Genomic DNA, 24,197 nt, shown 5'->3' on the forward strand with positions numbered 1-24,197 from the left:
TTATTAGTCAAAACTTTCAACTAACAGATCAAGATGAATTATATTTTAATCACAATGTGAAAACAAAAACTATTGTGCATAACCTGGTGTTGACATATCAAAATTTCGACAGAAGAAAAAAATAGAAAATATGCATCAATATCTACGATGAATTTTTAAAAAAAATTATTTCTACCTAGGGAAAGTCTAGAAATTCTTCTTGCAAGCTAATCGAATCAATCTAGAGTAATCCAAACACCAATTCAATCAAATTATTTTGAACCCAACTCTAATCCAGCCATTTTTAGCAGCTTCATTCGTTGGTCTTCACACCAAATTTGTACTTCATCAAATAGAAACTTAAAGATCCCAACAGAAATCAAATCAAACTTTCTGTGCATAATGTTGGAGTGACAGAGACATTTAGGTTTCGTTTGGAACGGTTTTTTTATTACTTCTTAAAGCAACTTTTTAGAACAAAATTTTTAATTTTTTTACTAAAAAACTGCTTGAAGAAGCAACAAAAAACCGTCCCAAAAGAAGCCTTAGTGTTGATCACCAACGCCTTATCTTCCAGGAAGTAACAATATCACAAATCAAATGGCGTTCAAGGGATTATAGATCAAGCAGACCTAGCTCAGAGCAAAAGAAAATTGACTAGATACTCATTTTCATTCGAAATCCCAAAGAAATAAATACCTTCCATAATCAGAGTGGAAGTGCGTAATAGATAATTCAAAACAAACCAGTTTTATTCGCCTGGAGAGTTCAACTTTAAAGTCAAGCAGACAAGCATATGGTTGCATGGTTATAAACCAAGTGATGAGGAATAAAATCTTGATTGCTTCTTCAACATGTGATGATCGCGCACAAAATGATTGGACTAAAAATAAAAATTAGTATTATGATCATATTATGTTCCTTTTCAGTTTGATAGAGACTCCATTTTCCATCCAACTCCCTGCAGAATTAGAAAAAAAAGCATAGTCAGACAATTAAATAATGAAAAAGATGAGATATGAATTAGTTTAAGATTGCAATGATAAACAAATGCAATTGCCATAAAACTGAAAGAATCCGTATGAAGTATTCTGACCATCACCAGGTGCTGAAATTTAAAGACAGTTGTAAATTAAAAAATATATATATTTATTTCATAATGATATTGCACCATGTACTGGTCATCAGCTGGCCTCAATTCATATAGGGATGATTTAGGTGAGTATGATCTAACACAAGTAATAGTGTGGTTTAGTTCTATCATTATGATAAGTTGCTCAAACTAATGCAACCATCAACCCAATATTGCTAATTTGTACCAATCATTTGAGGGATGCTAAGGCTTTGTTTGGGATGATTTTTTGTTGTTTCTTAAAGCAGCTTTTTAGTACAAAAAAATTTAAGTTTTATACTAGAAAACTGTTTTAAGAAACAGTAAGAAAGCCATCCCAAACAAAGCCTAAGTTTGCACTGCATCCAAATTTAGGAATAGTTTTGAAGTGCAAAAGTTAAATACCTGACTAAAAGCCTTAAAAAAAAGGGCATATGCTTTACTTGAGTAACGCATTTCTTATTAAAGAAAATAAGGATAGCCATTACAGATGAAGGATAAATGATGGCAAATCATGGCAATAGAATACTATCATCATAAATTAGATTACAATCAACTATATTGATCATTAATAGGCCGAGGAAGCACTTATATAGACCACTTGACACTGTTGCCAAATGTCCGCTAGCCTATATTTTACTTGCCCTTGTAATCTTCAACTGGCTCAACTCCTAGCACTACCTCTTTCAGCTACTCATCTACTTTCACCTTCCCCTAAAAACTTCTATCTACTCACTGCCCCATCCAATCCCTGTTTATGTTGACATTGTGCAATTTGGCACGCCGATGAAAGCCACCTGTCAGTCCCCATCTTCCAGCAATAGTTGGTTTAGTTCAGTTTAATCAATAGAAGATTAAACAAGAGGAGCCGTTCTGCTATTATTCACAAATAAACTATGAGGGAAATCATCATTGGATCTCGATGAAACTCGGGCAAAATATAATCCATTTTACGAAGAGCAAAGTAGAACTTCAGAGCACAGATGAGATGTGACTGTCGAAAATTTGAGTTTTTGAGGGCCCGACCTCTCCAGGTAAAATTTTCTGGAAGAGTTCTAACAGCTTATGTTATAGAGAAAATTTTTGGAAGGCATATTATATAAATATAAGACACACAAGAAATTTCTCTCGCGTATGCGAGAGATTTGAGTTTTGGTTTTCAATAGGCATAAGTCTCTATAGTTAATTACTCATCCTTATAGCGAGGAGCACTTTTGATTAAGATTAGTCATTTAAATAGATATTTAGCATCCAAAGTATAGTAGCAGTAGATTTAAAATTTTAAAATTAGAAATTTACCACCGTTCCTCTTTAAAGTAAATGGTGGAGGGAATGATGTGAACTCGATCAAGATCCATGATTCCTTCGTCCGCATCATCACGGTCCCTAGTTTACTTAGTCAGAGGAGGTAGTCGACTCAACCTGATTGAAGAATCCTTGTCGGCAGCCATGGATTGTCTCGTACAAAGGTACCTTATAAACTTGGGGTGAGTGTTTGTCTAATGAAATTCAAGTCAACCTTAGCTAATAAAGGGCTTAATGACATATCAATTATACCCTATGATTTATTACTAAAGGGCATTAGTCACTAGGGAACAAACGAACTTTAGCCATAATCATAGTATAGTGAAGTCGTTCGACCAAGCCACCAAGTCAGAGGGTCGAGATCATAATTATTTATCATATGGAGTCGTTCAGCCAAGCCATGAGTTCTTTGTGGGTCCATTGGGTTAAGCAACTGATTAGAGGATCAGTCATAATCGTTTATCACGTAGAGTTATTGAGCTAAGCTACGGGTTCTGTGGTACCATACGACCAAGCCACCGGTTAGATAACAAATGCCACGTCCTTACTGGTGGACAATAGTATGAAAATGAATCTTAATGATATTCTCAATTTCGAAATTCGCTCTTTGTGAGATAAAATTATTCCTTAACTCATCGCCCTCAACCAAACATTTGCGAAGGGTGCATAGATTTTTACTTTAAGTTAGAGATGATTAATTTTAGTTTTAAATATTAAAACTTTGATAGATGTTCAGCTTTAGAGTTTTGGTAGATCTTTAATAATTGACCACTCCGTTTGAAATTTACTATCAAGATAGCAATAATCGGGGTTTCAAAATAGCTTGTATATGTCATTAGAACCTTGTCAACACTATTGATTTTCTGGTATAGAAATGCATTTGATTTGGATTTATTAGGCAATTTGATGATAAAGCCCCCTCCAATTGGTATTCTTCAACACAGTCATCATCGGGGTTGTTGGTGTGATTTAAAAATGTCAGTATTTTATCAATATTTGGAGGCGTTTAAAAGGTAGAATTCCCTCCGCTTTAAATTCACATTTAACATGGCCATCAGATAGGATATTTAGGTAATTCACATTTTAGTTATTTGAACCTTGCCAACTTTATTTGCTCGCTAATAGAGAATTGTATTCAGTTATTGATTAAACTTGAAAATTTGAACTGATCGGCATGCTCGGGTCTCAAATTTAGGAGTTCGATATGACAGTTGGAGTGCATGTGGGTTTTATATTTTGAAAAGGGCTTTTAAATCAGCTCGCTTTAATTTTTCTACACGCACTTCAATGTCTCAGCATGCTTCACGATACAACATGTCTTGCTAGCTTGTTGTGCACTTCCCGAGATGGTGACATGCTTCTTGAGACAGTAGCACACTTCTTGGGGCTATCACATGCTTTTTGAGGATAACGCATGCTTCTCAAGGCGATGTCACATTTCTAGAGAGGATGCACTTTAATTTAGAAAACTTACATTTAATATATTGGGAATTTTTAAGTATTTAAATTTGATTGTTTGCACAAATGATTGACGTTAGAGTATGCACAAATTTTCAATTGAAAGTCAACAAGCGCCTTCTGTCTGTTTGTATGTATGTTGTGAATTCGATGACGTTAAGACGAATATGCTTCATTCATTTTAGATACTAGATATATTGTTTGATTCATTTAGCCCATTCTAGTTTAGATTTAACATAATCTATAGGGTTTATGCATTCAATTGTAGTTAGGAATTGCAGTGCTGCTCGTAAGCAAATTATTATGTTTGCTATGAGTCACTTAGAGGCGCCCGTAGAAGGGTTTATGTGAGCATTACAAGTCTCCTGTTGTATCCCATAGGCAAGTTATAGTATTCATTAAATGTCCAAGGCTATTGCCCGTAAGCAGGTTGTTGTTTTCTTACAAGCCCGTAAATATTACCCGTAGGCAACTTACGTTCATTGCAAGTCATCTGAGTTGGCTATTTGGCGAACTAATAGGTTTGTTAGGCAATCTATTACATTCATTACAAGTACCATGTTTTTGCCCGTAGGCGAATTGTTTATTCATTAGAGACCCTTGTATTTGCCCGTAGTACCAAGCGGATACACACTCGTAGGCAATCTGTCGTGTTTGTTACAAGGCCCCTACCATTCTTTGAATCTTATTAAAATTGCATTTTTATTTTAAAAAATTAATTTAGGTTCAATTCCTTGCAAGTGCTCACTCTAAATTTCGATAACCACCCAACATCTTACCCATATAGTGGAAATTTTGAGAGAGCTAAAAACTACCCACCATGTTATCAGAAGCAGGATAGACGGTGTTAGTGACACAACGACCAGGGGTCTCTTTCCCCAACACGCATATTAGATACACATGGGGTCTTCGTCACCTGCACAAGCAAATTTCCTTGTCACGCTTATTAAAAGTGGATGGGTACTTAAAATTTACAAGTTTTCCCCCACCGCATTGGAACTAAACCCTAAACACTTAGGTTTGCAAGGTCCCCCGTCACACTTCTCAGAAGAGACAAAATACTTAAATTAGCAAAAAAATTGCGAGGATTTTTTAAATTATACCTGCATGAGCGACGACAATGACAAGACAAAGATGATGAGGGTCAGAACACACTCAAACTCTCTCTCTCTCTCTCTCTTTTGAATTTTCTCCTTTTTTGGGAATTTTCTTTTTCCTCTTTTTTTTGCTTTTAATAATAATAATAATAGAGAGAGAGAATGAGAGATGGAAAGTGAGAGCTTAAGCTTTTCTTTATTAGATAGAATGGAAGGAGAGGGTAGAGAGGAAATTTTGTGTTATTGCTCTGTTTAGAGAGAGAATGATAATAGAGAGAGAAATTTCTTTCTTGGAGACAGGGAGGAGCAATCTTGTTGTGAGGTGGAGTTGACAGCTTTGATTAGAATGGCGGGTGAGGTTGGTCCAGGGTGGAGCTGGAAGTACTATGAAAAGAAGAGGTGTGGCTTGTTGTGGTTCACTGAAGGAGCAGTGAGTCAAATAAATGTCTACATCAAGCCTTTGAGGTGGTCGGATTTGCTACAGGTTGTTTGGATGAGGGTATAAATATAGGAAAATTCGGTTGCTGTGTTTGGCCAATTGGGGTAGGTGAGTGGAGCAGGGGTGGCTGGTGTGGAATGGGCTTCATCGATGAGACTTAGAAAGGGTTCTGGCTTTTGGCTATGATGAGGTCGCAGCAGGTCAGAAGTGTAGAGGTAAGCGTATGGGAGTGTGCGGGTGGTGGATCAGAGCAAATTGGGAGAAGTGAAGACAGGATCTCACGGTAGCAAAGGTCTAAGGCAATGTTTAAAATTGCGTATTTGGGTATTGAGGCGTTTTTCATTCGTGAGGCGAGGCTTAAACCTCAAGGCGTTTTGAGGCGTAAGCCTCAAAATCAAAAGATTGCATAAACATAAAATGATAAATTTTTTATATATTAATGAGTGAATAACATAAAACATAAAAAACATAAGATATTAAGTGAAATCAAAATATCTCAATAATAAGACAACATGAAATATAGTTCAACTCGAAATTCTATCTTTCCCAAATCCCAGTATTTTTTTCATTAACATATAATTCCAATTTCCAAAAATAAATAGCAATGACATATCACATAAGAACTCATATGTCATCAGCACTGTCATCACTACGGGATTCTTCATTTGAATCATCATTATGGTGAACTGCTCTCTCCACTTCCTCCTCTCCTACAGAGTCCAATGTCGGGCATTCACTTCAAGATTTATGTAAGTTTTAATATATATAGTGGGAGGCGTAAACCTCATGCCAGTGAGGCGAGGCGGGCCTCAACCAAGTTGAGGCGCAAACCTCATAAAAAAACTCGAGGCGTAAGCATCGAGACGTTTTTTGCTGGAATTGCGCAAAGGCGATCCTCATATTGCACAATTTTAAACCATGGTCTAAGGAGCTCGGTGTGTGGAGGAGGCTAGAGACGATGCAACAGAGAAGTTTGCGCAAAGAGGGATGAGGATGGCCTTGCAGCCGTGGAGTGGCTTGTAGGGAGTTTGAATGGGTAGAGCTTTGCAAGTAGCGGGAGAAAGGAGCTGGATGGGGTTAGGTGTTGCAGGTGGGTGAAGAGAAGGCGGTGGAGTACGCTGGTTGCATAGGTGCATGTAAACAGGGAGTGGGGAATGTGAAGGCAGATTGGTGGTGCTCAAACAAAGAGGAAAACGAGAGCTGGGGTCTTCGTGAGAACCAAGCAGGAAAGAGGGAGAGTTCGTGTATGGGAGGTCGTGAGGGGTTTAGGTAGTTCTTGGAAGATTGAGTTGCTGCTTATTGGGAGGGTAGAAAGGAATGATAGTTGTTGAATGTCTTGTGGATAAGAGGAGCCAGAGATCAGGGATATGACTGAGACTTGATTAGATTTGGGCGGGGATAGGGCGGCTATTTGATAGGATTGGGTTTAGAATATTTTAAATATATAAAACTAAATAGTGATATAAATATAATTAAAACTTTTATTATTATTATTACAGAATTAATTTAAAGCAATGTAAACGAATTCTCGTGCAATTTGTTTCAAGGGCATCTTGAAATTCATGCCTCGACTCGAGCGTGGGTAAAAAATTTGAATTTTTTTTTACTTTTCGGACATAACAACGAAGTCTGTTTTGCAAACGAACATTGTTCAGACAACATTCCACATTGTTACATTTGTAGTCTATCAATTTTGATCATTCTCACTAGATTTGTGTACAAGAGTTCTTCCCTTAAGTTAATTTTGATGTTTCGAGCGCAACAACACAATCTCTTAAGTGATTGGATGTTGTTTAGGCATTATTGAGCAGCGATGCACCTGCCAACTGTTGATTTTTGTCATTTGCATGATCAAGTCGTGCACATGCAGCTCCTCTTTCATAAATTCAACGTCTTAAATGCAATGATGCATCCCGCTTCGCAATCAGATGAAGTTTAGGTAATTCGACAACTGTCAAGGCTTTCTGATTATTGTTCCAAGCAATGTGTCTATCAATCATCTTCTTTGGTGCGCTTGATTAACCGTGAAATGTATATAGAGGTCAACATGAGAAAAAAAAGAATTGAAAGGTGAAGGAAAACTTCAGAGGATTTGAAGACTCGGGTATAAATCAATTAATAGGAATAAACCAATGAACAAGGGCTCTAATGATGAAGGCTTCATTAGAAACTACAATTAAATTATTCTAGCATCGCATTTACTTTTTTGAAAATAGAACTTTTTGTATATATAAATATGCATGGATAAATGTTTGTCTAAATGTATTTTTACATATCAAGCACGTATCAAATTGAACATAATTGAGTTTTCTCTTGCACATGTTCAAAAAGCTCAATAAAAAAACAACATCAAGCCCTTTATCCCATTACCTGGGGTTGGCTACATGAATAATACTTCTTCATTGTGTCATGTTAAGAGACAATCTCTCATTTAAATATAATAAAATAGGTCATTTATAATATTTTCAAATTAAGTCTTTTTAGGTCTACCTCTACCTTTCTTAACATAAGTCAAATTTAATACATCAACTCTCCTAATTGGGTCATCAGAATACCGAGGTTTTGTGCCCAAACCATCTAAGACGGCTCTCTCTAATCTTATATGTTGCAGGAGCTACTCCAACCTTTTCATGTATATACTCGTTTCGCATTATGTCTCTAAGAGTGAAGCCACTCATCCACCAAAGCATCCTCATCTCTGCAACACTTAACTTAATTTTATGCTTATTTTTAATGGCCAGCATCTTGTGCCATAAAGCATTGCAGGTCTCGCCGCCATCTTTTAAAATTTTTCCTTAAGTTTGACTTTTCTATCACACAAAAGGCCTGATGCATTCCTCCACTTCAACCATCAAACTTAAATACTACTAATAATATCTCCATCTATTTCAGACAATAGATGCGAGATATCTAACATGTGAATTCTTATTAATGACTTGATCGCCCAAAGTCACAAACCCCCACTAGATCTATTAGTACTAAAATTACACTCCATGTATTTGGTTTTAGATCTACTAAAAAAAAAACCTTTCGACTCTAAGGTTGAGCTCCATAATTCACGTTTTCCTTCAACTCCCTCTCTAGTCTTATCAACAAAAAGCATACACCAGGATACATCCTCTTGCAAATGCTTAGTTAGATCATCCAAGACTAAAGCAAAAATATTTGGGCATAAAGCAGATCCTTGATATAATCCATTTGAAATAAGAAAATACTTGGCCAAACCACCTTGTGTTTGAACACAAATAACAACTTCTACATACATATCTTTAATCACTTGAATATAACCATTATTAACCCATTTCTTTTCTAGAACTCTCCAGAACACTTCTCTAGGAACTTTATTATATACTTTATTTAAATCAATAAAAGTCATATGTAAATCCTCCTTACTCTCTCAGTACTTCTCCATCAAACCTCTCAATAAATAAATAGCTTCCATAGTAGACCTACTCGGCATGAATCCAAATTGATTTTGAGAAACATTAGTATCATGATATATTCTATGCTCAATATGATGCAGGACTAGATATGATTTAAATGAATGTGATAAGAACTTGCACGCTTTGAATAAGAGCAATAAGAATTAAAACGTTAGTCACTTAACGATAATAGAAAACAAAAGATAGGTGGCCCGCTTAGGCCAAATTACACGATAATAGTTAAGATCACCAAAACAATTAGAATTTCAACATATGCAAATTTAGAGGATTTTCAATAGCATCCCTAGGTTATCAATGAGGTCAGAATGCATATAAAATCAAAACTCATGCCCTATGTTTACTTAGCATTGGCAGATAGCTTTGCACGATTCCTTGTGCTTGATTCACAACCTACAAGAGAAGAAGATTAGGGAGAAAATTGAATAGGTAGAAAAAGTTCACCCTCGTCGTGGCGTAATGGTGATTAGCCACTGAACAGTGGAAAGCTACTCTTTGATGGCTTCGAACAAGGTGAAGATGATACGCTCCAAGTACTCCTTGGCGGAATTGTCGACTTTCGGATTGACGTTGAAGAAAGACGACCAGAGGATGTCGACGAAGCCTTGTTCGTTGTAGACGAAACCGGAGTCAAGATCGGAAACGGCCATGCATCGATTTTGTAGTGTTAAAGTGTTGTAGACAACATCCTTTGCTCTCCTTAAAGATTCCCCTTGAGAGAAAGAAGTTTCTCTCAAGAATCCAAGAGGAAGAAAGGGTGAGAGGTGGCCGGCCAAAGAAAGGGGCTTGGAGAAGAAATTGGTTTAGATTTTGGGGAGGAAGGATGGAGGGAAATTTGAGAATTTGTTTCCTACTTAATCCTTAAGTTTGGAGAGAATTAAAAGAAAAATAAGTGAGAGGGAGGGGGTAGGTAAGAGAGAGGGAGGGAGAAGTTGAAATCTTTCCCAAGTAAGATGCTTGACTTTGGAAAGCATTTAATGGGTGGGGACCCGGGGGGAGGCATAGAAAGAGAAAGGGATGCTTAGGGAAAGAAATCAAGCTTTCTTGATTTAGAATATTAAATTAGGAAGGATGGATCTAATTCCAATTTAATTTAAAATTCAAATAGGGTGGAGTTTGGAAACTTTCCTAAAATAGAACATTGTATTTTAGAAAACAAATTCAAATTCAAATAGATTTGAATTGTGAATTAATTGAGTTACCTAAATTATAAAGACCTAATTAGGAAGGCTTTAATTTCAAGCATTGATGGGGAAAGGGGGGGTTGGGGGTTGGAGGTGGCCGTCAGTTTGGGGATTTGGGTGGGTAATGGGATGAAAGGGAAGGGAGGGACAAGGAGGAAGAAATAAGAAGAAACTAGCCATGACCCAGACTCTTGCAAGGTTGGTGGGTGATCCGCTTCCCTGTCCAAGGGAATTCTCTCCAAAGACTCTCAAGCTCTCATAAGAGCTCAATGTGCAAAAATTTGATTATAATTCATTCATTAACTTCAAAAGAAACATAAGGGGTCATACATAGCCTCATACAATGAAAGGGAAAATAGAAGATGACATAGCCCTTAGGACTTACGCATGACAAATCCTTAAGGGTAAAAAGAGAAATGCAACTAAAACAAATACATAAAGCAAATAAATAAAACAAATACATGTGAAGACTCAAAAATAGATCGGCGCGATCGTGGACATAGATCGTCGGCCACGTCTCTGATATCCTTTCCATGTGATGTCCCCACACAATAACTCTCCCATAATTTTAATGTGTGACACATTAACTTAATTTTTGTATAATTCACACACTCTTGTGCATCACCTTTATTCTTAAAAATAGGAATCAATACCCTCCTCTAATCATCTGGCATATTTTTAGTCTTCAAAATAATATTAAAAAGTTTTGTAAGCCAAAAATTACCTTCATCTCATAAACATTTTCATAACATTATTGAAATATCATCAGGTCCAACAACTTTTTATACTTCATTTTCATCAAATCCACTCTAACTTTAATTTTACTAATACGGAAATAAAAAAAATTCTAACTCGAGCATAGCTCACTAAATTTAATGATAAAATAGAATAGGTGGAGCACAAAATTTTCACAATCAATGAGCCTTTTTAGCACTCATACTCATTTAACAATATTTGATCATCATTAGTACCACATCCATAAAAAATACAGATTCTTAAACCCTACAACTTAATTTTTCTTCTATTGTTCAAAATTTATGAAATTTACCTCATAGTCTCATGTTATTCTTGTATTATATAATGTTATTCATGTCTTTATCTAATTAACCACGCAATTTAATTCTACTAGTTATATTCTCCAACATTCTCTTTTCTTTAGTACAATAAAATAAAAATATTTATTCTGCCACACCTGAAAATCACTTAATACTTCAATACTATTAATTCTAAATCCGCTGAAAATCTCATGTCGTGCAATTAGCTTCATTCCATAGTACCAAGCCCTTCCATTCTCTAAATTTTTTCTTCATTTTTCTAATTTTTCAGTCAGCTAGAAGGCAACCTGAACTATCAAAATTATGTAACTAGCAAATAGTAAAATAATAGAAAAATAATTGGACATAATAAAGACCTTTGATATTTTTCTTGATGCAACCAAAGTTATAGGAAACTAAGATTGCATATAAAATTGACTTGTCTTCCTTAAAAATGACTTTAACAAACACAAACTCAACTAAAATTAAATAAGACAAAACGACGCCTTATAGCTTTTATATTAGAACGGACAACACATAGAACTCACGCGACAAACAAAATCTTAGAACATAAAATACCTACAAACTTTGCATAGATTGAGAAGAAAGATACAAATGGGGTGGAAACTTGTGGAGAGAAGAAGTAGATAAGATGCCCAAGACGAAGTTATAGAGAGGAGAAGAGAAAGGGGAACATAGCTTGTAAGCTATTAAAGAAGAACCCTCAGGTTTTCATGCTCCAAAAATCATTCATAATCTTTTTTAAATTTGCCCAAAACTCTCCTTTAAATAGGATAGAAGCAGCCCAAAGGACACCCAAACAGCCACTCAAAATAGCCAACAAAAGGAGAGAAAAAAGAAGCATTAAGGGCACGTTTGGACCCCCACCCGAACAACCACAACAAGGGGAACCGGGACAGCAGTGAGCAGGAACCGAATAGCCCAAAGCAAGGGGGGGGGTACGGCTTGCTTACATCAATTCTCCTCGGTTAAGAGATCACAACTATTGATGAGAATGCCTCGGTTGGAAAATAAGGATAATGACGTTGCAAACTTAGGTTAAATGACAGAGCTTCCTTGATATTCCAAATGCATTATATTTGATTGGAGATCTTCCTCTTGAATTGAAACTTCGGCATGTTGATTGATTTGACTATCCTTTTTTTTCACACCAAGATAACATTTGCCTTTAGGACTACAAATATTCTTCCACTAGTAGGATTTAGACCACCATCTTCCATTTCACCTTCTCAAAAGAAGTTTCTTCTAATACAATCAACTATTTAATTACCCAATTGGGAAACCAAAAGAATAGAGAAATGGAACCGGAATATAAGCTTTGAGTTAATAATCATAATTACTTTTGAGAGGAATTCAATTTTCAATTAAAAAAAATCAATTGAATTTTTTCAGTATGGGGATTCCAAAAAGCTCTTTGTAAACTTTTGGAACCAAGAGGAATACACAAGTACTTTTTTTTTAGCAAAAAAAAAAATTTAAGAGCAAAAACACCATAATATTGGCAAGATGAGCACCCAAACCAAAAATATTTCCCAACGTATATCAAAATGGATTTAGAGAATTCAATTCTAAGGTCAAAACATAACTTCAAAGAAGATCAAAATGTTCTTTATAACTTTAACTTGAAAGGAAGAAAGCACCACAAACAAGAAGGTATACTTTGCAAATTTAAAGACTACTGATTAGATGCACACAATTTTTGAAGAAGCATCCCTCAATCCAACCAGAGTAACAGAGCATCTATAAATCAATTCGTGAGGAGCATTGCACTAATGATAAAAAGGGGAGCCTGAGAACATGCAGTAATGAATGATTGATTCCACAATTCACATAAAAAATTTTGGGAAGATAAAATTACACCTTGGAGTGTTAAAAGACGGTTTCAATTGCAATTGTCAAAGGCTTTTAAAAATCCACTTTAAAAATAAACTTCTCTTTTGCCTGAGGAAAGAGTGAATAAATTCATAACCAATTGTAATACAACCAATAGATCCTTTACGAGGAATAAAAGCACATTGTGATGAGTCAAATTCCAAGGACTTTAGTGAGCTTTTAAACACACCATCAAGTAAACTAATAAGTCTTATGTTCCTAGGAAACTCACTATCATTTTTCTGAGAAACAAGGCAAATGACAGTCTAAGCTTAAACTCACAATAGAATTTTCATCCAAATAAAGGCCCTTAAACATAGTAGCCAAATATGGATATAGTAATATCCCACATTTCTTCAAAAACTTTAATGGATAAAACATCAGAACCATGAGATATGAAAATATTAATCGAGAACACATTATTTTTTATTTCGTATAGATATAAGGAAGAATCCAAGAAAGTATGAAGGTGGGGATCATCAAAAGGACATTAGCTTACAGCAATCAACAATAATATTGGTGGTCGAACAACTACTGCTAAATAACTTCTATAGTAAAAAAAGCATAAACAACGTCTCTTTATTAAGTAATAATATGTTTGCACAACCTAATATGATGAATGAATTTTGAATTTCTTCACCAACTATCCTTTTTGAGGAAAATAATGTTATTGCCCCCCTCAAGAGACAAAATAACTTAGGACATTTAACGTGAATATGTCTTCTTTCAACGGTTTTTTGTATCGCCAAATCTTGCGTAGTTCATATTCTTCAAGATTTTGAATAGAGCAAAGAATTAAATCAAGTTTGGCAAGCATCGATTGCTTTTAATCTAAAATAATAACAAGTTGTTGCCTTTTCCAAAGAATAAGCCTTCTTCTAATGAGCCTCAACTTCAAGACCAAGCTTTTAACAGTGTAGCCTCGATAAATAAACCCTTTTCACCAAGCAAAAAACATTCATATGAAACCAACAAATTTTAAAGTTGAATATTCTGTCTAATGATTACACTGAGATCGTAATAGATATTGGTCTAATAGTGAATAGAAAAACTTATTCAAAGACAATTTAGCACTACTGGGAAATAAATCAGAATAAGAAAAGAGAAAAAATCATTTGTTGATGGTAAAATCTCATCATAAGAGAGTGAAAAAGAAACCGCGATCCTTGTAGAATATTTGATAAGGAGGCAGGATAGATAACACTTAACAGAACAAAAATAAGAGAAAGTAAGAAAGGATGCCAAAGATTTTAGAATGGTTCGGTTAAAAGACCAACATCCACTATGAGACCATTCAGGGTTAAGTTTTATTGCCTCCTCAAGCAAATTACAAAGAATGTCAATTTCTGTTATAATGAGAAGAGATTAAAAAAGAGAATTAAGAAGTATGGTAACTTATCCTCCAAGGAAAAGAGGAACAAATTCGTTTATTAACAAGCTACAATGAGAATTCAAAAGAATTGTTGAAAGAAAAAAGATGGAGAAAAGGACCAAAATAGTCCCTCAACTCTTTGTAAGGGATCAAAATGGTCCCTAACTTTTTTTAGGGACCAATTTGGTCCCTCAACTTCTTAAAAATGGATTTTTTTGTCCTAATATCAATTTTTTTAGGTTCATAGTGTTAAATCAAAGGGTATTTTAGTCATTTTTAAATTAAATTATTTACTAAATGTAATTTTCAAGAAAAAAAATCGTTTAAATGTCATTTTTATTAAACATTTCTTTAATAAAAAAATTATGAATAATTCTAATTTTAATTTAGGATCATTATAGACTAGAATTAATAATATTTTTTTATTAAAGAAATGTTTAATAAAATTTTTTTAAAACAATTTCTATTACTTGAAAATTATATTCAATAAATAATTTAATTAAAAAATGACCATAATACTCCCTGATTTAACATAATTAAACCCAAAATTTGATGTTAGAACCAAAAATGTCCATTTTAAGGAGTTGAGGGATCAAATTGGTCACTTAAAAGAGTTGGAACCATTTATGTCCCTCATAAAAAGTTGAGGGACCATTTTGTTCCTTTTCTCAAAAAAGATGTTTAGTTTTACTCTGATTAGGATGAATGATTTCCTGCCTTCTCTAAGATTTCAAGGAATTCCACAACTAGTGAAGTGGTTCTTGAGTCCTCCCCTTTTTCCCTCTTTCTTCCACCATGCTAACCTTCTCTTGTAAGATTCAATGGGTAAACCTTTATTCTTTTGGGAGGACCTATCAAGTGGCATTGCTAATGGAGTATGAAAATAGTTATTGGGTCATGATGCTAGGGTGTGATGCAAGAGAATGTGCATGACATTATTGGAAGATTGTCATATATGTTGATGTAAAGATCATTGTAGACAACAAAGTTGATGGGGAAACAATCATTAAGACCAATACCACTAATATTGTTGAAGACGCAACAACCATGGATTGTGTTTCAATGTTTTCGACTTCAATTGTTAGCTTTAATTGTTAGCTAAGAAAGATATCTTAGATATAACAGAGTATCCTGTTTATGCAGGACTACAACAACAACAACAACAAACCTTTGTCCCACTACGTGGGGTCGGCTACATGAATCCTTTTTCGCCATTGTGTCCGGTTAAAAGTCAAATTCTCATCCAAATCTAATAAAGAAATATCATTTCTAATATTTTCTAACCAAGTCTTTTTAAGTCTACCTCTACCTTTCTTAACATAAGCCAAATCTAATACCTCAACTTTCCTAACCGGGTCATCGGAAGGCAACCGTTTAATGTGACCAAACCATCTAAGGCGACTCTCTCTAATCTTATCTTCCACTGGAGCTACTCCAACCTTTTCACGTATATGCTCGTTTCGTATCCTATCTCTAAGGGTCAAGCCACTCATCCACCTAAGCATTCTCATCTCTGCAACACTTAACTTAGTATTATGCTTCTCTTTTAATGGCCAACATTTGGCACCATAAAACATTGCAGGTCTCACCACCATCTTATAGAATTTTCCCTTAAGTTTGAGGGGGACTTGTCTATCGCACAATAAGCCCTGTTTATGCATGACTACAATGCTTTTAAATGAATGCTATAAGAATTTGCACGACTTCGACAAAGAATAATTAAGACTATTAGTTTATTAAACAAAAATAGAAAACGCAAGAGGGGTCACTACGCTTAGGCCAAATCACATACTAAGCGCTTGAATTATCAAAACAACATAGAATTTCAACAACATGCGAATTAAGTAGTTATTCAATAAAAATCCCTAATCTAATATTAAGATAAATAACATAGAAAGTACGCTCAATCCTACGTTTACTAAGCGGGGGCAGAAGGTGAAGCACGTTCCCTTGTGACTTGATCACCACCTAAAAGATTAGGGGATTAGGAAATTAAAAGATGAACCTACAACTCACTAAATGGTGCAGGCTTTTCTGGACAGCAAGCATAAAACGAGTTTTAAAATGAATCTAATAATGCTATGTATGCAGAAACTAGAAACAATAGTTAGGTAACACCCTAGGAAGTATTCTAGAAAGAAATTCCTAGCCTAACCATGCTCTGATACCAGATGATGCAAGACTAAATGCGAAACAGGAAACTAGCACAAAATAATTAAAGAGCAAATTTGCATTTTCGTTATTAGCAATTAAAACAACAAAATAAAACTAATAAGCGGTCACTTCCGTTTAGGCCAAGCTATGCAAGAGACTTAAGAAAATCAAAATATTTAGGAAAATTAAAGCAATGTATACAAAGTGATTTCTAACATCACCTTGGTCTAACAAAGAGATCTAAGAGCACGAAGCAACAATCCTACGCTTACTAGTGGATGGCGATAATGGAACACAATCTCTTGCTTGAACAATCTCTCTACGAAGTAAGTGGAATATGAATGTACAGGAGTCAAGGGAGAAAATCACCTTCAAGAAGAACCCGTCTTGATACACCACGTGACATCCAATAGTTGTCCCTTCTTAGCCTCGGTCATAGTGAATAGTATGTAGTCGGCGGACTTCTTTATGAATCCATCAGTGTTTGGATTCAAGTTGAAGAACGGCAAGTTGAGAAGATCCACGAAGCCTTAGCCGTCGTACGCAAAGCCGGAATCAAGCTCCGGATCGGCCATACATCATAGACAAAAGAAGGAGAGAACACACTAGAGAGGAAGAGGGAGAGAGATGGCGATGGGGAGAGAGGCCGGCGGCTTGTAAGGGGGGAAGAGGGCTAGGGTTAGGAAAGAACTAGGTTGACTGAAGATAAAAGTGTTCTAATCTCCAAATCTGAAAGTATTATCAGGTTTTGAGTAAAAGTGGAGGGAAATAATTTGAATTTGGATTTCAAATGACATGCAATTAAGAGCCTTGAAGGAGCATTAAAGGAGAGGGGCCCAATCAAGGGGCCGGCGACATGGTGAGTGGGAGAGAAGGGCTAGGGAAAGGAAATTATGTATTTCCTAATCCGCTCCGACTAATTAATGATGAAAATTTCAAATCCGTTCCAATTCAAATTTAAAATTGAAACCTCATTGAAACTTTCCTAATTTGGCCTCGGGCAAATTTGGAAAATTTCACTCATCAACTTTGAATTTCCAATTTGAAAATATGTGGGGGTGGAGGCAAAGGGGCAGGTGATTGAAGGAGGGGTGGGGTGGTGGTTGAGGGGGAGGCTAGCGGCTAATGGGAGGGCCCGCGGGATGAGGGTGAGGGCTCGGGTTTGTGGGTGGGATGATGGTGAGCTTGGGTAGGTGGGCCTATGAGATGGGCTTGGTGGCGGAGATGGCCGGTGGTGGAAGTTGAGGAGAAGGGGGAAAAGAAAGGAGGAGAACCAAGAGCCACCGGTGGTGACTGTTGGGTACAACAGGTGGCTTATCCTAGGCTCCACCAAGCTCTCAAACTCTTTCTCAAGCTCTCACATAAGCCTCAAGAACACAAGTGCAGGAATATTTTGATAATCATTCATTAACCTCAAAAGAACAAGATGAAGGCTTTAAATAACCTCTACAATGATTTAAAACAAAAGGACAAATACCCTCAAGGGGCTACATGACTCAATCCCTCAAGCATGGTTTAAAATTGCGCAATACGAGGCTCGCCTTGAGGCCCGCCTTTGCGCAATTCCAATAAAAAAACGCCTTGATGCTTACGCCTCGAGTTTTTTTAATGAGGTTTGCGCCTCAACTTGGTTGAGGCCCGCCTCGCCTTCTGGCATAAGGCTTACGCCTCACGCTATATATATTAAAACATACATAAATCTTGAAGAAAAATGTCTGACATTGGACTCTATAGGAGAGGAGGAAGGGGAGAGAGCAGTTCATCATAATCATAATTCAAATGAAGACTTATGAGTTCTTATGTGATATGTCGTTGTTATTTATTTTTGGAAATTGGAATTATATGTTAATGAAAAGAATACTGTAATTTGGAAAAGATAAAATTTTGAGTTGAACTATATTTCATGTTGTCTTATTATTGGGATATTTTGATTTCACTTCATATTTTATGTTTTTTTATGTTTTATATTATTCACTCATTAGTATATAAAAAATTTATCATTTTATGTTTACGCAATCTTTTGATTTTGAGGCTTACGCCTCAAAACGCCTTGAGGCTTACGCCTCGCCTCACGAATGAAAAACGCCTCAATACCCGAATACGCAATTTTAAACATTGCCCTCAAGCAAGGGTAAAAAGGGAAAATGCTGAAATAAAAAATACATCAATAAGTAAACAATAATAAAATCAAAAGTACATCGGATAAATCGTGTCCGTTGATCTACGGCCACGTCAACGGTAGACTTTACAACTGATGTCCCCATCACATATACATCTAAATATCCATGGTATTACAATAACATTTTTTCATCATCAACAGCTTAAAGGAAAGGCATTTGATAAGAAACGGCTTTTATAAAAGAGGATGAAAAAAGATTTAGCATTGTGAACAATCCTTTTAAGCCCATATCAAATAGTAGCATTCCCACACTCCCTAGCAAGATGCCCCTTTTCCAAACATTTGTAACATCTCTTACCTCAATCTCCCTTAAGATGCTAGAATTGTCGATTAAGAGAAAATTGTTGGATAATGTATTGGCTACTCTCGATAATATCTTCTTATAGCTCCACGGAATGAAGGGGATACACATTTCCCTTTGAGTAAGTCCTTCACTCATAGTGGCAATTTTCTAAGTTGAATTTTTTATTAGTTATGATGAAGAGAGCCTTAACGTGCATGTTTCATTTATTTGTGATAAAATCTCTCAAGTGGCTTAAGTTAACTTGCTACAAGCAAGATCATACATACTACCCAACAAACAAGAAAACTAGTCAAAAGTCAAGGCTTAACTTGCTCAAATTTCAAGTCAAGCTCATGAAGTTAAGATGCCTGAATGGAATGGCATTTCGATACGAAAATCCCTTAGATTTTATTGTCAACTACCATAAGTGTTGGATCAAGAAAAATGGTGCATCGGCATGAATCCCGCTTTGCAAACATAAGATTCCATTCTTCTTAAGTCAGATTGTAATTAACCAGATTTCTGCTGAGGGTAGTGTCAGGGTTTAATTGAATCTGGGTCTTTACTTCCCATGAGCGCAAGCACTCATATTTAATTACCCCTCTAAATGCGCAAGAGAGAACTCTTGATTACGGATGAATAATTTAGGTGTTTTAGCCTTAGTTGTAATGGAAATGGAGTTAAACCCAATAAATATCTCATGGTTCAATCATCCTGGTCTACTAACATTAGCGATCATTGATCGTAGTGTCCAAGGAATCTGATTAGAGGCCATGTGTTGTCTACTATAAGAAATCCCGAATAAATTGAAGTGGTTAAAGTTAGATTGTAATTTTTATTTTGGTTTAGGTTTTACATCTATTAGAATACACAGTAGTTGATTTAGTTTGGAATTTATGACTTCGCTTAGAACTTACCCGGTTAATTTAATTGGTCTGAGGCTTATGGCTTCCATTAATTAAAGTGAGTCTTGCAACCTAGCCCAATAGCTAAGCTGCCAATTCATTTTGATTGTTTAGGTTTTAGGATTGTTGCACTTTATTTAACAATTTTTCTAACTTGTAGGGTTTGTAGGACTTACTACTTCCCTTTGGAAGTAGCATGATTGTTTTGTTTGTTTAGATATGTTAGACATTAGTTACTTTAGCTCAGTTTCTCTTTCTTGATAGTACAGTAGTTTAGTTCACAATACCTATTTTTTCTTTCTTGCACCAATAACTTATTTTACTTTCAGTGTCATAGTTTACTTTCAGTATCGTAGTTCACTTTCAGTCCTTAGTTTACTTGACAGTACTCAGCTTTACTTAACGTATCGTAGTTTACTTGACAGTACTAATTTCCTTGCTTTTGTTAGTTCTCATGACTTCGTGCTGCTTCAGAACTTACCTAGGAGCATTGGAGAGTTTGTAGAGCTGTTGTTGGTTATACAGTGTTTTGTTTGGTGTTTGCGAGTGTTAAAAGTTTGAGTGTGAGTTTGTTGAAAGTTTGTGAGTTGGAGAATTTGGAGAGCAGTTGTTGGTTGTACAAAGTTGATTTGGTATTGACTTGTACATTCTTAGTACTACTATTTTTTAATATTTTTTATAATTGCTTAATTAATTAATTAAGTAATTAACAAAATAATAAATTTTCTAGTTAATTGCATTAATTAATTTATTAACAATAAATTTGATTGCTCTCATTTAATTCATTAATAGGCTCTCGAATTTTAACTACTCTCAGAATTCAATTAATCAATAAATCTTAATTAATTAATTTCAATCAATTCATCAACTTCAATTATTTAATTTTAATTAATCAATTAATTTATAATTAATTAATTTCAATTGATCAACTAATTTTGATTTATTAATTTCAACTAGTTAATTTCAATTAATTAACTAATTATTAATTAATTTCAAATAATCAATTAAATTTAATTAATCAATTGATATTAATTGATTATTTTCAATCAATTAATTCCAACGAACTAATTAATTGAAATTAAGCTCAATTGATTAATTTCTCATTAATTAATTTCAATTAAACTCATTTTTACTGAATCAATTTCATTGTAATTAATTAATCTTCATTATATTTAATCAATTAATTAATCAGATAAATCAATTAAAATTTAAATTGAATTTGCTCTCTATTTTAGTAGTTATCAAGAGGAGGTTAGAGTGGTACTTGCCAATGTTTCTATCCGCCCGGATCAAAGATCAACACATGAGATCTTCAAAATAGAAACCATCCTACCCAGATCAAAGATCGACAGCATAAGGCCTTCAGATTTTAAAATTCACCGCCTTGATAAAAGATCGACAGCACGAATCTTCGAATTAGAAATCGTCCCGCTAGGATAAAAAATCGACTGCGTAAGGTCTTCAATTTGAGAATTTTCCTACCTAGATCAAAGATCATGGCGCAAGTCTTGAATTAAAAATTCAACCGCCCAAATCAAAAATCAATGGTGTGGGTCTTAATATCAGCGAATACCTAGTATATTTTTCTCGTATACAAACATTCTTGTTCAATTCTTATGTTTGTGGGTAGCTGTAAGTTTGTTGGGTATTTCACAAGAGTAAAAGTGGGCAGCCTTTCTGCACTTTACTATTAACAAAGTAGAGGTAGTTGTAACTCAAATACACAGATAATGAAAAGTCGTGTAAGCAGCAGTTTGCTATACATAATAATTATAAAGGTAAAGACGGGCGGAACAAAGGCTAGCTGCTTGGATGAGACAGGTGACAGGTCAGTGGGGTTTGGCATGAAGCAAGAGACGGGCTGGTGGAAGCGAGAGCGGGTAGGCTTTGTGCGGTTGGATAGCAAGTAGTGCCTGACGAGAGGTTCGAGAATTTCACAGGTCATGCGGAACGCGGAGGCTACATTAAGGCTTGGGTTCGACAGTCGAAGCACAGGAGGGGAACATCGGGCTTGCGTAAGCAGGGCCAACGTGGGTTATTCCAGCGAAGGGATTAACGAACTACATATAGGAATCGCGATCAAAAGAGGAAACGGGCTCATGATCAAACTGAGTACGACGAAAGTGGGTTCCAGCACGGGATTTACATGAGTGGAAGAGAAGCCTGGTAAGGTGAATTGTGAGCGAAGGGCGTAAGGCTTCGGAAGGGAATGAGGAAGACAAATGAATGTGTAAGTTTGGTTTTATTCGTTTCTCTGACATTTTATTAAACGAATTGTCAAAGGAGTGTATCGTTTCCCATAGTGACACATTTGTCCTGTTTGAAACAGTAACAACGCATTCTCTTTCTTTTTTTATTTCGTTTATTTTATTTTATTTTAGTCAACAATAAGAGATGAATTTTTCTTGAAGATTATGTAACAAGGGATGCATTAAGGTGATTATCCTAGTAAGGTGTGTAAATAGGCCATATAAAAATTAATAAACACTAATAACGAGTTCAGTTGTCAAATTTTGCTACTATTCTCATTCAGTTTGAGTTCATTGATATTTGAAATTTCTTTGTTTTGTGTATTTCATTATTATTTGACCCATTCATGAACATAAAAGAACACAAATAACAATATAAATCAAAAGAGAGAGATTCATTATTTTGAATAAAAATAAAAATTAGATTCTAGACCTTATCATGCAAGGTTAACACTTTTTTTAATGCAAGGTTAACACTTAATACCATATATAACCACTACACTATAGTTTAATTTTTTGCATTCTCTCCATGTGTGTGTGTGTCTTATATATATATATATATATATATTATCAATCTTTTCATGATCTAAATGCATATAAAAGAAGTTTTATTTGTGTTTAGTTCGTCAAGTAATTGGTCCCAAATATTATGTTCATGCTTGGCTGCTTAGTTAATAAATGAGCCAAACATGAGCCACTTAATAAGTCAAGTACAAGTTGCTCTCAAACATTGACTTGGATGGAAGCTCCTAATCCTAGTAATGGTGTTTAAGTTCTTATGGACTGCTAGAAATAGCACCAAATTAAGAAGGCGGAACTCCAAAAATCCATTTTAACTGGAATCTACAAATGAATTTTCTTTCTTAAATAAGCAATGCTGCTTTAGAAGAAAAAAAAAAGTAAAGGTGACTTGCAGTTTGCAGAGTGTACTCATGTAAATAAAGTTAGTAAGAAAGAAACAAATGGTGAATAGAGCATCATAACATAAAGCCCCCCATGAAGCCATAGAATTACTTCGGGCTATTTTAAACAGTGAAAAGTATTAAAATTTTGGATAGAAATGTAGCTAGATTTGAAAGACCATTTGATTGAAAAATTCATGGTAATAAAAACAATTAAATTAATACTTGCCCTCAATCAGCCAAAATTAAGATAATCATGGTAAACATTACAGTTTTTTTTTTCTTGAAAGTCTAATGTTTTTTTTTTTTAAATTAAGCTAATCATCTTGAAAATAGTCATCATCATCATAAGCCAAAATAGCCTTGTCTACATCATCATTATCTCGTAAATCAAGCCTTTTTTAATCTTCCTCAGCATCTCTATACTCGATTGCAAGAGTGTTAAGCAAGATGAATATTCCTATATCGATCTTGAATATTATAGCTTCTTTATAAACAACACCAAATTCTCCAACAGTATTTTATGTTAAGTCAGCCTCACCAATAATTGATTTATTATCTTCATCTATCATCCAATTTCGCATTAACCACTTATTAGCATTGTTTATATAATTTAAACAATAATGATCAATAATGTCCATATGGTTGTATATTTGAATAAAGATCCTGTTATACTTCATATAAATCAAATCTTTAAGGATGCCATGATCAAACTTGGTTTTTCTTTTGCTATGAATAAGCAATAGAAATTATTAAAACTACTAAATAATAAATTTCATGATGATAATCAATATGCAATTTTATTTTATACTTGTATGCTCAAATACACCCCAATTATATTGACATCTAGATGAACTAAAGGTAAAGCTAACCACCTTGATCTTAAAACTCTATAGATGTGGAGCTCCTTGGTCAGATGCCAGCTACCAATTAGCTGGAAGTGTTTAAAAAGTTACATTATTATTTAAATATCAAAATATTATTTAATGCTAATTATAATTTTATTAAAATCACATTACTCCACCCAAGTAATCCTCTATTTAACAACATGAAGAATCCTAAAAACTCATTTACCCTAGATGTAAACACTCAACTCATGGTTAATTTTAACTTCATCAACATTCTTAGACAATCTTCCCATGTAAGTTGATGCAAGCAAAAACTAGGAAAAAGCCTAACTTTTGCAAGCAAAATAAAGACCTTCCTAAGAAAT

General features: G+C 34.9%; 1 protein-coding gene across 2 annotated transcripts in view; it reads right to left on the reverse strand.

Annotated features, from left to right (window-relative positions):
* Nucleotides 1-619: 619 nt before the first annotated feature.
* Nucleotides 620-24,197, reverse strand: part of LOC110094062 (proteasome subunit alpha type-4) — a 31,424-nt gene continuing 7,846 nt past the window's right edge. For both annotated transcript variants that reach the window (XM_020819204.2, XM_020819205.2), the window contains exon 3: nt 620-940. The gene's annotated coding sequence lies outside the window, so the exon portion shown is untranslated. The remainder of the gene's footprint in view (nt 941-24,197) is intronic.

Source organism: Dendrobium catenatum, unplaced genomic scaffold, assembly GCF_001605985.2.
Source record: "Dendrobium catenatum unplaced genomic scaffold, ASM160598v2 fragScaff_scaffold_156, whole genome shotgun sequence".
Taxonomy (NCBI): domain Eukaryota; kingdom Viridiplantae; phylum Streptophyta; class Magnoliopsida; order Asparagales; family Orchidaceae; genus Dendrobium; species Dendrobium catenatum.